Source organism: Lethenteron reissneri, chromosome 66 (genome assembly GCF_015708825.2).
Source record: "Lethenteron reissneri isolate LAM-NWPU_2019-01 chromosome 66, ASM1570882v1, whole genome shotgun sequence".
In the NCBI taxonomy this organism is placed as follows: Eukaryota; Metazoa; Chordata; class Hyperoartia; order Petromyzontiformes; family Petromyzontidae; genus Lethenteron; species Lethenteron reissneri.
The window spans coordinates 3,275,782-3,289,582 of NC_083844.1; positions in this window are offsets into that span (position 1 = coordinate 3,275,782).

The following is a 13,801-nucleotide window of genomic DNA, read 5'->3' on the forward strand; positions in this document are numbered from 1 at the left end:
CGGGCCTGAACGACGAGCAGCTGAGACAGACCCAGCAGCGAGATCCGGATCTGGCGGCCGTGGAGGCGGCACTGCGGGAGGAAAAGAGCGCCCTACCAGGACCCTGGAGCGGTTTGTATTCCCGGTTGTGTATGCAGAACGGAGTGGTACGGGAGTTAACCGAGGCCGGCCAGCCGGGGTGCATCTGTGTTCCTGCCCAGGTGCGACCCCAGCTGCTACGGCTGGTGCATGACCACACACTCGGGGGCCACGATGGGGAACGACGCACGCGAGAGACCCTGCGTCGCCAGTATCTCTGGCCCAAATTGGCACAAGACATGGCGGCCTGGGTACAGGGCTGCCGCGCCTGTCAGCAGTGCGGGCCGAAACCGGCACGATACCAGGTACCCCTAAGGCCGTTCCGCGTCAGCCGCACGAATCAGCTGGTAGGGATCGACCTACAGGGGCCATTCCCGCGATCCCATCGAGGCAACCGGTATATCCTGGTCGCAGTAGAGTATTTCACCCGCTACCCCGTGGCAGTGGCCATCCCTGATAAAACGGCCTTGGTGGTGGCCCGGGCATTTGTGGAACATTACGTACTGAAGCACGGGATCCCAGAACGAGTCCTCACCGACCAGGGTAGCGAGTTCGAGGCCGAGCTGTTCCAGGCACTGTGGCGAGAATTCGGAATCCAGAAGGACCGAACCACAGCGTACCACCCCCAGGCGAATGGTATGGTAGAACGCATGTTTCAGACCCTAGCGGGGAAACTCAAACGTATGGCGGCCGCAAATCAACGGGATTGGGACGAACACCTCCCCTACGCCCTTTTCGCCTACGCCACCACCGTACACACGTCGACGGGACAAACCCCGTTTTTAATGATGTTCGGCCGTGAGTCTCGTTTACCCGCAGATATGCTATTCGGCGTCCCTTCCCCCCAGCCGGAGGAGGGAAGCCGCCCCGTGGAACACCTGTTGGAGACCCTGCGAGAAGCCCGAGGCCGAGTATACCCGCAAGGGGAAGCCGCGCATCGGCGGCAGGAACAGGGCACCCGACCCCGCATGGAACCCCCCTTATTCCTGACAGGCGCTAAGGTGTGGCTACACACTCCTCGCGTCGGGGCCGGGCAGGTGGGGAAACTGACGACCTACTGGCGGGGACCCTGGACCGTGGTACGGCAGATATCCCCCTGGACGGTATTAATTTATGGCGGGGAGAGGGGTCGAGAGACGGTGGTCAATGTCCGCTGCTTAAAACCGTGGAAAGCGGCCCCGGCGAGAGAGAACCCCGTCACCCAAAGGCCCCGAAATCCCGGAGTACCCGCACCCCTCGTGTTGGGGGGCCTCGCACACTACATGGGCCCCGCCGGACCCCCGAGACGCCCCGATCCAGTCCGGAGACGGCGCGGACGACTGGCCACTAAACCCTTCCGCTGCTGAGTTTGTGCCCCAGTCCACAGGTGCCGGAGGACGGGGAGAGCCGCTGGAGTGGAGGAGGAGACCGCCGCAGGAGCTACAGAGGACGGAACCACCCGCACCGAGGCCAGCCACCAGGTCCGGACGGATCCCCCGGACCCCGCAACGTTTCCTCGTGGGCGCGGCCCAAGCGAGGTGCTCCAGTCAACCCGGGACGGGGACTGGCACCTCGGGGGGCTATGTGATGCCGCCGCCACGAAGTCGTTCGGCAGGCGCCCAAATCCCCGACCTCGCCACCACCAAGCAACGGAGCCAACCCCGGGTCCCCCTCACCTCACCTCACACGAACACACCCGCACGCATTTCCCCCCCCCCCCCCCATAGAGCTCCGAGGGGAGGTCACCTGGCCGACCGGTTTTTATCCGAGAAACCCTTATCGGGGTTAACTCTCACGGTTTCCGGCGATCAAGGAATTGGACGACCTCCCCCGTGCTACGTTGCGCCGCGGCGCTGCGACCAGCCTTAATATGGTATGGTCGCGGCATGGGGCATTCGGCCACCGCGGTTGAGGCGCATTTCCCCCCACACACACCCCCACGGGTCGACGGGGCAAGCAGGGGAGGGACGGGACAGCATGAATAGCGGGACCGCAGGAGCTGTTGCGCATAGTCATGGAGGGTTGGGATAATTACGCTTGAGCGCGCAGGCCCCATTGTTAGGAAGGGTAAGGGAGTAATTAGGATGTACGCCGCCAACGCCGCTCACTGATTAGCAGATCAAAAGCGCCCGGAACCGCCGTGCGCGGGCTCGAGGTGCACGAGCCCATTGTTCAGCGCAGCATCCCCTTTGAGGTAGGGAGGATAAATAGAGGGGCGCAGAGGGGAAATCGCTCTCTTCTCTCCAGCGCCAGGCGACAGGACGCTCTCCAGTCCAGCGACCCTGAACGTCCGTGAGACGCATCGAGGTACGCTGCGAGTACGGGATCAACGAACCGCCGTGGGCATCCAACAGGGAGTAAGAAGGTGAATTAGAATCATAGCAGATAAATCGGGAATAGGTATAAAGGTATCAGCGTAGGCCAGCCTCGTCGACTCACTGATTTACATTAAATTACCAGGTATCAGATAATAAATCATTAATAGCGAAGCGTGGTCTCGTGTGATATTGTCGTGCAGTGTGAGCGTGTGGGTGCGCGTGTGTACACCGTGGTTCGCCACGTGAGTGAGCGCTGCGTGGAGCGGCGCACGAGTGGGTTTCGCGTGTGTGCAGGTGTGTGCGCTCGTAGTGTGGGGGAAGGGGTCGGTGCGTCCGCAGGTCCCCGCTCCGTCTGTCGCCGCCGGGACTCGCGCAGTGTGAGGGCAGAGTCGTTCGCCCTCCGACCCCTGACCCCCGTTTAATAGCGCGTGATCCGTGGAGAGACAACGCAGCGTCTGCAGGTGAACGAGAGCGTGCGGCGAGCTATGCCTCTCACACGAGCTCGCGGAGGGACGGACCAGGGAGGGGAGCCGTCGGGCGATGAGCCCAGCGACGGCAGCAGCTGCTCGCAGAGCAGCAAGGGGTCGGCGCACGACGGAGCCCCTGCCATAGGCACGGAGCAGGGAGGGACTTCCGGGACCAGCGGCCCCAACAAGTGTGGAGTTCTGGTGAGAATAGAGGGGAGTGTGGAGTTCTGGTGAGAATAGAGGGGAGTGTGGAGTTCTGGTGAGAATAGAGGGGAGTGTGGAGTTCCGGTGAGAATAGAGGGGAGCGTGGAGTTCTGGTGAGAATAGAGGGGAGTGTGGAGTTCTGGTGAGAATAGAGGGGAGTGTGGAGTTTCGGTGAGAATAGAGGGGAGCGTGGAGTTCTGGTGAGAATAGAGGGGAGTGTGGAGTTCTGGTGAGAATAGAGGGGAGTGTGGAGTTCCGGTGGGAATAGAGGGGAGTGTGGAGTTCCGGTGGGAATAGAGGGGAGTGTGGAGTTCTGGTGAGAATAGAGGGGAGTGTGGAGTTCCGGTGGGAATAGAGGGGAGTGTGGAGTTCTGGTGAGAATAGAGGGGAGTGTGGAGTTCCGGTGAGAATAGAGGGGAGCGTGGAGTTCTGGTGAGAATAGAGGGGAGCGTGGAGTTGCGGTGTGAATAGAAATCACCGCTGCAGGCTACGCACCTCCACGTATCCTCTGGAGCGCCACCCTCAGGGCCTCCTTGCAGGCGGTGGCTCTGCGCTCCAGCCTGAACATCGCCATCCTGGCCTTGTGCACCTCCCTCAGCTCAAATCCCCTGAACTCCTCCTCCTGCTGCTGCTCCTCCTCCTCCACGCCCTGCAAGATGCTCCACACGTACTCCAGGGCTTCCGCTTTAGTCTGAGCGGAGGGGGCGGTGGGGTGAGGGGGCGGAGGGGGTGTGGGGGGCGGAGTTGGTGCAGTGACCAGCGGTGGCTAGGAGATGTTAACTCCCTCGCCTGGTACGCAGGAGGTCGCGGGTTCGATCTCGACCCTGACACCTCATCGGATTCCTCTAGTACAGTATACAGTGAGGGAAAAAAGTATTTGATCCCCTGCTGATTTTGTACGTTTGCCCACTGACAAAGAAATTATCAGTCTATAATTTGAATGGTAGGTTTATTTCAACAGTGAGAGACAGAATAACAACAAAAAAATCCTGAAAAACGCATGTCAAAATGTTATCAATTGATTTGCATTTTAATGAGGGAAATACGTATTTGACCCCCTCTCAATCAGAAAGAGTTCTGGCTCCCAGGTGTATTTTATACAGGTAACGAGCTGAGATTAAGAGCACACTCTTAAAGGGAGTGCTCCTAATCTCAGCTTGTTACCTGTATAAAAGACACCTGTTCACAGAAACAATCAATTAGATTCCAAACTCTCCACCATGGCCAAGACCAAAGAGCTCTCCAAGGATGTCAGGGACAAGATTGTAGACCTACACAAGGCTGGAATTGGCTACAAGACCATCGCCAAGCAGCTTGGTGAGAAGGTTGCAACAGTTGGTGCGAATATTCGCAAATGGAAGAAACACAAAATAACTGTCAATCTCCCTCGGCCTGGGGCTCCATGCAAGATCTCACCTCGTGGAGTTGCAATGATCATGAGAACGGTGAGAAATCAGCCCAGAACTACACGGGAGGATCTTGTCAATGATCTCAAGGCAGCTGGGACCATAGTCACCAAGAAAACAGTTGGTAACACACTACGCTGTGAAGGACTGAAATCCTGTGGCGCCCGCAAGGTCCCCCTGCTCAAGAAAGCACATATACATGCCCGTCTGAAGTTTGCCAATGAACATCTGAATGATTCAGAGGATAACTGGGTGAAAGTGTTGTGGTCAGATGAGACCAAAATTGAGCTCTTTGGCATCAACTCAACTCGCCGTGTTTGGAGGAGGAGGAATGCTGCCTATGACCCCAAGAACACCATCCCCACCGTCAAACATGGAGGTGGAAACATTATGCTTTGGGGGTGTTTTTCTGCTAAGGGGACAGGACAACTTCACCGCATCAAAGGGACGATGGACGGGGCCATGTACCGTCAAATCTTGGGTGAGAACCTCCTTCCCTCAGCCAGCGCATTGAAAATGGGTCGTGGATGGGTATTCTAGCATGACAATGACCCAAAACACACGGCCAAGGCAACAAAGGAGTGGCTCAAGAAGAAGCACATTAAGGTCCTGGAGTGGCCTAGCCAGTCTCCAGACCTTAATCCCATAGAAAATCTATGGAGGGAGCTGAAGGTTCGAGTTGCCATACGTCAGCCTCAAAACCTTAATGACTTGGAGAAGATCTGCAAAGAGGAGTGGGACAAAATCCCTCCTGAGATGTGTGCAAACCTGGTGGCTAAATATAAGAAACGTCTGACCTCTGTGATTGCCAAAAAGGGTTTTGCCACCAAGTACTGTCATGTTTTGCAGAGGGGTCAAATACTTATTTCCCTCATTAAAATGCAAATCAATTTATAAAAGAATTTACATGCGTTTTTCTGGATTTTGTTGCTGTTATTCTGTCTCTCACTGTTCAAATAAACCTACCATTAAAATTATAGACTGATCATTTCTTTGTCAGTGGGCAAAGGTACAAAATCAGCAGGGGATCAAATACTTTTTTCCCTCACTGTATGTATTTTGAATTTCTTTGACACCGTACGTAGCCAACCTCGCTAATGGGAGGTGCGGGGGAAGGACAACAACCTAAAGACAACAGCAGCAGCAGCAGCTGTAACGAGAGGAGTGCCGTGCGCTGTGCACAGAGACCTTGCGCTTGCTGGGAGCTGCCCTCGCGTGCGACTCTCCCACGGTGGCCCAGCGTGAAGCAGCCCCCTTGCCTCCTCCTGCGTGAACACACGCACACACGTGAACACACGCACACACGTGAACACACGTGAACACACGCACACACGTGAACACACGTGAACACATGCACACACGTAAACACACGCACGCACGTGAACACACGCACGTGAACACATGCACACACGTGATCGCACGCACACATGTGAACGCACACGTGAACACACGCACACACGTGAACACGCACACACGTGAACACACACACACACGTGAACACACGCACGTGAACACACGCACGCACGTGAACACACACACGTGAACACACGCACACACGTGAACACACGCACGCACGTGAACACACGCGAACACACGCACGCACGTGAACACACGCACGCACGTGAACACACGCACACACACGTGAACACACGCACACACACGTGAACACATGCACACACACTTGAACACACGCACACATGCACACGTGAACAAACGTGAACACACGCACACACGTGAACACACGTACGCACGTGTGAACACACGGACACGCATGAACATATGCAAGGATAAAGATCCCCCGTATAGCCTTAACAGACTGTAGGGGCAAGTGATGTTAGTGAGCTCCTATGGAGGCCAGAACGGTACACGAGGGGGTGGGTGGCCAGCACCACGCCCGACCGCCTTTGTCTCCCCAGTGGCGATGTTTACACACCGCACCAGGTACTTATTTGAGGCTGAGTCGACATAAGGGAAGCCCAGGACCGGTTCAGATAATCGTCACTGGTGTTGACCGTGAGCGGGAATTGAACCCGGGTCGCCAGGTTCACAGCGCAGACTGCTAACCAGTTTAACATGTAGGATTTCACGACCAGTATTATTAATAAAAGTTTGTTTGGGTTAGATCGTGTAAATATAAATGTGTCGTTAAACCCGTCACCACCCGACGCAGCCAATCCGTAAGGTTTTTCAGGTAAACAAAACGTGCCAATTAGTTACTAGTTCAGCACTAACCGGTTGTGTGTTGCACAGTAAACCCACAACATTCACAATTCGAGTATGGTACTGTGACGTTCCACTGGTGATTACAACCAGCTTCATCAAGCGAGTCTATAGGGGTCTCTGTGTGAGTCTACAGGGGGTCTCTGTGTGAGTCTACAGGGGGTCTCTGTGTGAGTCTACAGGGTGTGTCTGTGTGCGTCTACAGGAGGTCTCTGTGTGAGTCTACAGGGGGTCTCTACGTGAGTCTACAGGGGTCTCTGTGTGAGTCTACAGGGGGTCTCTGTGTGAGTCTACAGGGGGTCTCTGTGTGAGTCTACAGGGGGTCTCTGCGTGAGTCTACAGGGGGTCTCTGTGTGAGTCTACAGGGGTCTCTGTGTGAGTCTACAGGAGGTCTCTGTGTGAGTCTACAGGGTCTCTGTGTGAGTCTACAGGGGGTCTCTGCGTGAGTCTACAGGGGGTCTCTGCGTGAGTCTACAGGGGGCCTCTGTGAGTCTACAGGGGGTCTCTGTGTGAGTCTACAGGGGGTCTCTGCGTGAGTCTACAGGGGTCTCTGTGTGAGTCTACAGGGGGTCTCTGCGTGAGTCTACAGGGGGTCTCTGTGTGAGTCTACAGGGGGTCTCTGTGTGAGTCTACAGGGGGTCTCTGTGTGAGTCTACAGAGGATCTCTGCGTGAGTCTACAGGGGGTCTCTGTGTGAGTCTACAGGGAGTCTCTGTGTGAGTCTACAGGGGTCTCTGTGTGAGTCTACAGGGGGTCTCTGTGTGAGTCTACAGGGGGTCTCTGTGTGAGTCTACAGGGGGTCTCTGCGTGAGTCAACAGGGGGTCTCTGCGTGAGTCTACAGGGGGTCTTTTGCGTGAGTCTACAGGGGTCTCTGTGTGAGTCTACAGGGGTCTCTGTGTGAGTCTACAGGAGTTCTCTGCGTGAGTCTACAGGGGGTCTCTGTGTGAGTCTACAGGGGGTCTCTGTGTGGTATGCAGGGGGTCTCTGTGTGAGGCAACAGGGGGTCTCTGCGTGAGTCTACAGGGAGTCTCTGCGTGAGTCTACAGGGGTCTCTGTGTGAGTCTACAGGGGTCTCTGTGTGAGTCTACAGGAGTTCTCTGCGTGAGTCTACAGGGGGTCTCTGTGTGAGTCTACAGGGGTCTCTGTGTGAGTCAACAGGAGTTCTCTGTGTGAGTCTACAGGGGGTCTCTGTGTGAGTCTACAGGGGTCTCTGCGTGAGTCTCCAGGGGGTATCTGTGTGAGTCTACAGGGGGTCTCTGCACGGTCTGCAAGCGCCCGTTTACGTTTGTCTCCGCCTCTTCGTCCTCCATGCATCACCACCTCCTTCCTCTTCTTCCTCCCCGTCCACTCCTCGTCGGAGTCGCTCGACCGCCCGCACTCCGCTCCGTTCCCCCTCGCCCTGCGCTTGCCGCGTGCACGCATGAACTCGGGCTGGGCCGGGTTCATCCCTGCGCAAGGAGGCAGTCGGTCATTGTTATTTGTACGTATTGGCGGTACACCGGTGCAGCATAGCAACACACCAGGTCCTCGTAACACAGTCCTGACGATGTGATTATTTCTAGATTTGAAGCTTTCGTGACTGCAAGGATTCATACTCTGAGTTCTTTCGGTAAAGTCACGTAGGTAAAAAATGAAATTAAAATGAATAACAATAAAAACAATAAAATCACGACGTTTCGGAGGTCAACACAAGCTTCCGTCTTCAGGTGAAACTGTCACAGCAAAATATCTGTATCAAGTGAAGAGAAGTCCCAAGAGGTGCTGCGGTGTCGGCATCTCCTCCTCCTCTCCTCCCGAAGCTTGCTGTCCCAGTATGTCGTGGTCGTCTTCCCGGTCTCGCTCGTGGGTACAATTAGTCTTCCTAGTATCCATATTCCGAAGATAGTTTCACTTCTGACGCCAGTTGTAATATAGCAATTATGGCGAGAGACCAGTTGACGGGGCAGCACTCCTTTATTAACACTTGGTAACACGGTAACACGTACAGCCGAGCTACAGCCTACGCTACGCGTTCTAACCCGGCTGCACACTCGGGCCCTCCGGCCCCGTAGCTCCTAAGGGGAACTATCAGACCCACCCTAGCTGGGGTATGGGTCTCGACCACTGGGTTCCACAGCCCGGCCCTTACAAGGATGTCAGGCCGTGAGTCCCAAGGTCTCGCCTCTGAGCCACACAGGGTCCCGGCCCTTACAAGGGCAGCGGGGCTAGGGGTCTCAGGGCCCTGTCTCTTCCTCCGTCTTCTGTCTTCACTGGTTGACAACTCCCGGAGTGCTGCTGCGCATCGCCTTACATAGCCCTCCGCTCCAGGGGGCGGGGCCGATGCGGACCGCGATGTAGACACCTGCCTGCGGACCGCGATGTAGCCACCCACCACGCGCTGTCACACGATCCCCCCCTGCCAGCACGTACCGCCTCTACATATACACTATATATACACTATATAAGGTCGTACCTCTTGGGACTTCTCTTCACTTGATACAGATATTTTGCTGTGACAGTTTCACCTGAAGACGGAAGCTTGTGTTGCCTCCGAAACGTCGTGATTTTATTGTTTTTATTTTTATTAATTTGTATTTCATTTTTTACCTACGTGACTTTACCGAAAGAACTAAGAGAAGTGATTACCATCAGAGCGTGTTTGTTTGCGTGTTCACCACAAGTACGCGTGGTCAATGCAGCAACTTGATTCCTTGCGAAAGGAATAATCTATTTGGTGTGTGAACATCTTAACACCTCCTGTTTTATTGCCAGTAAGGGTAAAACCGATTCTTATTTTTCATACTTTGATACTGGCAAAAAGGTCCCATGATATAGCTGCTCACCCCGAGCTATACATGGTCTTGACACTGCATTGTCTTTGTGCCGGTCGCCTTTTGGTGTTGTTCTCTGGTCTGACACTGGTGAGACTAGGCCATGAAGAAGGCTGTCTCTGGGGTAGACCAATCAGTTTCAAAGACAATGATTAAATATTATCAGAGAGTGTTTGTTTGCGTGTTCACCAAAAGTACGCGTGGTTGATGCAGACCTGATTCCTTGCAAAAGCTATAATCTATCTGTTGTTTGAACATCTTACCACCTCCTGTTTCATTCCCATGAAGCGTAAAACCGATTCTTAGTTTTCATAGTCCCGACGATGTCGCTGTTGCCCCTTGAGTGAGCTGCAGGACTCTTTATCAGAAGTTGCACTCAGATTCAGCAGCCGCGTCCCCCATTCCGAACGTGCGGTGGCGACACCACGAGTCGTATCGAGGCACCTTCCGACCGAGTCTCTAGGGGCACGAGGAGTCCAATCTTGCCACTGGAGCACGGAGCAGCCGATCGTCATCAGACTGGGCGCCGCTGTACGGCAACAGACTGCGAAGCTTCGTGTTCAGTGCTGCTCATGTAACGTTCCGTCTTCCCACCGCTTGGGCATCACGACAACTGATTTTGACGCACCACCACCACCACCCCGAAATATCCTTCTGACCGTGGTCGTGAATCGTGAGTAAAATAAAATTATTGCCAAAAATGTGCTGATTATTTAATACAGCGCAACGGTGTACCGCCACTACGTTCATTTATATTATTTGGCTGCGACAACACCAAGCAATACAGTAAACACAATAGGAGTGATTCTAGATTTGAAGCTTTTGTGACTGCAAGGATTCATACTCTTACGTTTTTTCTGTAAAGTCACATAGGTAAAAAGAAAAAATAATAGAAATATTTTTTTTTTCTTTTACTATTTCTATTATTTCTATTATTTATTTTTACCTACGTGACTTTACCGGAAAAACCTAAGAGTATGATAGGAGTGCAAAGTATAGGAAAGGTAAACAAATCACACACACAATAAATAAACTATTTTTGTAAATATTGTGGGTTTACTCCACAACATTAGGAATCCGATGAACTATGATGTCCCATCGGGGGCACGGGGTCAGAAAGTTACAACAACACAAACACAAACACGATAGGTGTATTTTTATTATTTCCCTTCTACGTGACTTTACCGAAAGAACCAAAAAGACTAATGTATTTAGAACTATACATTAGTGCTTTTTGGTTTTTTATTATTTGAATTTCAAATCTTTTTTATTCACATTATTTAAATTTTATTTTTTCTATCTACGTCACTTTACCGAAATATCCAAAGATTATGAATTCCTGCAGTCACGAAAGTTTTAAGTCAAAATTTATTTTTGTAAATGTTGTGGGTTTCCTCTCCAACATTATGAATCTGTAGGTAAAAAATAAAATTAATTTTAAATAAAATAAAATTTAAATTAATAAAGTACTTTTATTAGTAAAAAATTAAATTAATTTTAATTTAATTTTTTACCTACGTGACTAGAATTATGAATCCGATGATCTATGAAACTCTTTTTCATAGATGTCCCATAGGGGTCACGGGGTCAGAAAGTTACAACAACACAAAACACAAACACGATAGAAGCACAAAGTAGAGGAAAGGTAAACAAATCATTAAACTAAAACTAAATCTATGTTTACTTCACCAGGTGAAGTCCACTGAGCTATTGGCTTCTTCTTCAGAAGCGACCTGGCTGCCACAAGTGACAGCTCAACCAAGTGGCTTACCACGTGCACATTTATAGCAGCAGCCAAATACGTTAAACGCGTGATGTTGATTCTACATGTGGAGCGAAAACCCGGAGGACCGGGATCGAACCCACGACCTCCTGTAGACCAGGCGAGGTAGTTAACATCTCACCGGGGAGAGACACACGCAGACTCCAGATATGTGACAGGCATCGTCAGGGTCGGGATCGAACCCACGACCTCCTGTAGACCAGGCGAGGTAGTTAACATCTCACCGGGGAGAGACACACGCAGACTCCAGATATATGACAGGCATCGTGTGGTGCCACAACGACGGGGCCGCTCTGCCGAGCCAAGGAGCCGCCCGGCTTCCACCACTGCACTGCCCCCCATCACCCCCCCCACATAAGCACGCACCCGCACCCACGTAGGGCCTTGTGGTCGGGTCACCTACCCTGAGTTTTCACCCGAGGGCCCCCTCGGGGGGTTACCCCACGGTTTCTCAGGGCCAGGGAATTGGACAAGACCCTTCCCAGGCTAATTAACACTGCGGCGCCGTGGGCGGATTTGAGATCGCACGACCACGGCGAGCTCAGAAAGCCCCGCAGTTAGAAACGCATACAAACACAAACACGGGTCAGCAAGGCAGATAGCTAGGATCAGGACCCGGGGCTGCTGCTTAGCAAAAAGGTCAAAAGGCCGGCGGGATCGCAAAAGGGCGGGAAATCCTAGGCTCAGGATTGGTCGAGAGACCAAGGCGGTCGGGACGGGGGCGCCTAGCTTTGATGTGGATAGTTTAAAAGAAAACGCAGGGGCAGTAGGGGACTCTCTTCTTCTGGAGTAGTGACACGGGGTCAACGACGAGGGAGCCATTGGGCGAGCCGCAAGATCGTCTGCAGGACGACCTGAGCGCCGCAAGGTCACCTAGGACTACAGACGGTATCGTATTACGCGCCTTACAACACCTCAGAGCGGAGAGTAGGATCCGTAGGAGAAGGTTAGTTCGGGGTAAGGACGAGTAGGAAAGCGGTGTAACAGAGAGCGCAGCATAGAATAGGGCTGCACGCCACTGGAGAGTGGGTTGGAAGCGCCTTGCTGGCTCGTACACACACACGGGTGGCTCGGTGAGTTAACAAGGGTTAATAAAATCTCGAGCGTAGTAACAAAACCGTGTTGTTGGGTGTTTTTGAACGTGGTATTAGCGTGCACTGCATTCGCGGGTGTGTGGTCGTTGTATGCGTAAAGGCCGTGGTCTCTGTACGATGGTGCGGGTACGGAGGTGTGTGTGCTAACGCCCGGGGAGAGCACTTTTGTGTGTTGGCATGCCTACGCAGCCGTGTGAGAGGAGAATCGTCCTTGCACGATACTGGTGTTGACGTGCACGCGCGAGTGCGGGAGGGGACGAGTCGTCGTGTCGGCGTGCACCCCGCTCGCGTGTGTGAAACCGCGGTGCGCAGTGAAGCTGTTAGCTTTGTGCGAGCTTGCGTGTGCTCGAGCGCGTAATCGGCTGCGCATTGTTGTACGGTTTATCTCGCGCGCACGGCGGCGGCAGCTTGAGTCGTTGTGTCGGCGCGTGCCCCGCTTGCGTGTGCTCGTGTGATCTCGTGTTATAAGTGTGAACGTGTGTAATACAGGTGTGCGATCCTAACGCGAGTGGTCAGTGTTGAGTGAGTGCCGTGCAGAGCTGTGTGTGGGAGTGCGCATACGTTCGTTACGTGTCGGATACGGATGCGCATTGGTAACGTGCCGCACAGGGCTATACTGCGAGTACGGCGTTTGATTGATGATGATGTGCGCACGTATGCTCGCAGCGTGGGAGCGCGGCGCGAGGCTGTAATAGTAGGGGTGTCGCATTCGAATGCCGGCGAAACCGTAGCGGGTAATAGGGAGGTGGGGTAACGTAAACGGAATAGGGGATGCAGGCGGGAGAGACCCCGGGGGCCAACGGCCCTCACAATCGTCAGGGTCGCCATCGAACCCACGACCTCCTGTAGACCAGGCGAGGTAGTTAACATCTCGCCACCGTGTCGCCCCATGCATGCCACTCTGCTACGACGTCTTGGTCTCATCATTATAATTACTGCGACAATTAGTTGAGTTGCGAAGAGGCTCGGCCTGCCGTACCCACCGAGGTTCAGCAGGACGGCGTGGTTCTGCTTGATGTTCCTGTAGCGCCGCTTCTCGCACTCGGCCAGATCGCTCCACTCGGCCTTGGTGAAGAAGCCTCTGATGTCTCGGAAGTCGCCCATCTCCTGCTGCTGCTGCTGCTGAGGCGCAGAGACACGGAGGGACGAGACGCGGACGACGGTCAGACGCAGTCACGGAGATGGAGTCACACGGAGACAGAGTCACAAGGATACGAGACTAAGATCCCCTGTGTGGCCTTAACAGACTGTCGGGTCAAGCGCTGTGAGCGAGCGGCGCCTATGAAGGCCGGAACGACACACGAGGGGGTGGGTGGCCAGCACCACGCCCGGCCGCCTTTGTCTCCCCAGTGGCGATGTTCACTACACACCGCTACCACCAGGAACTCATTTGAGGCCGAGTCGACCTAGGGGATGAGGCCCAGGACCGGTTCAGAAGATCG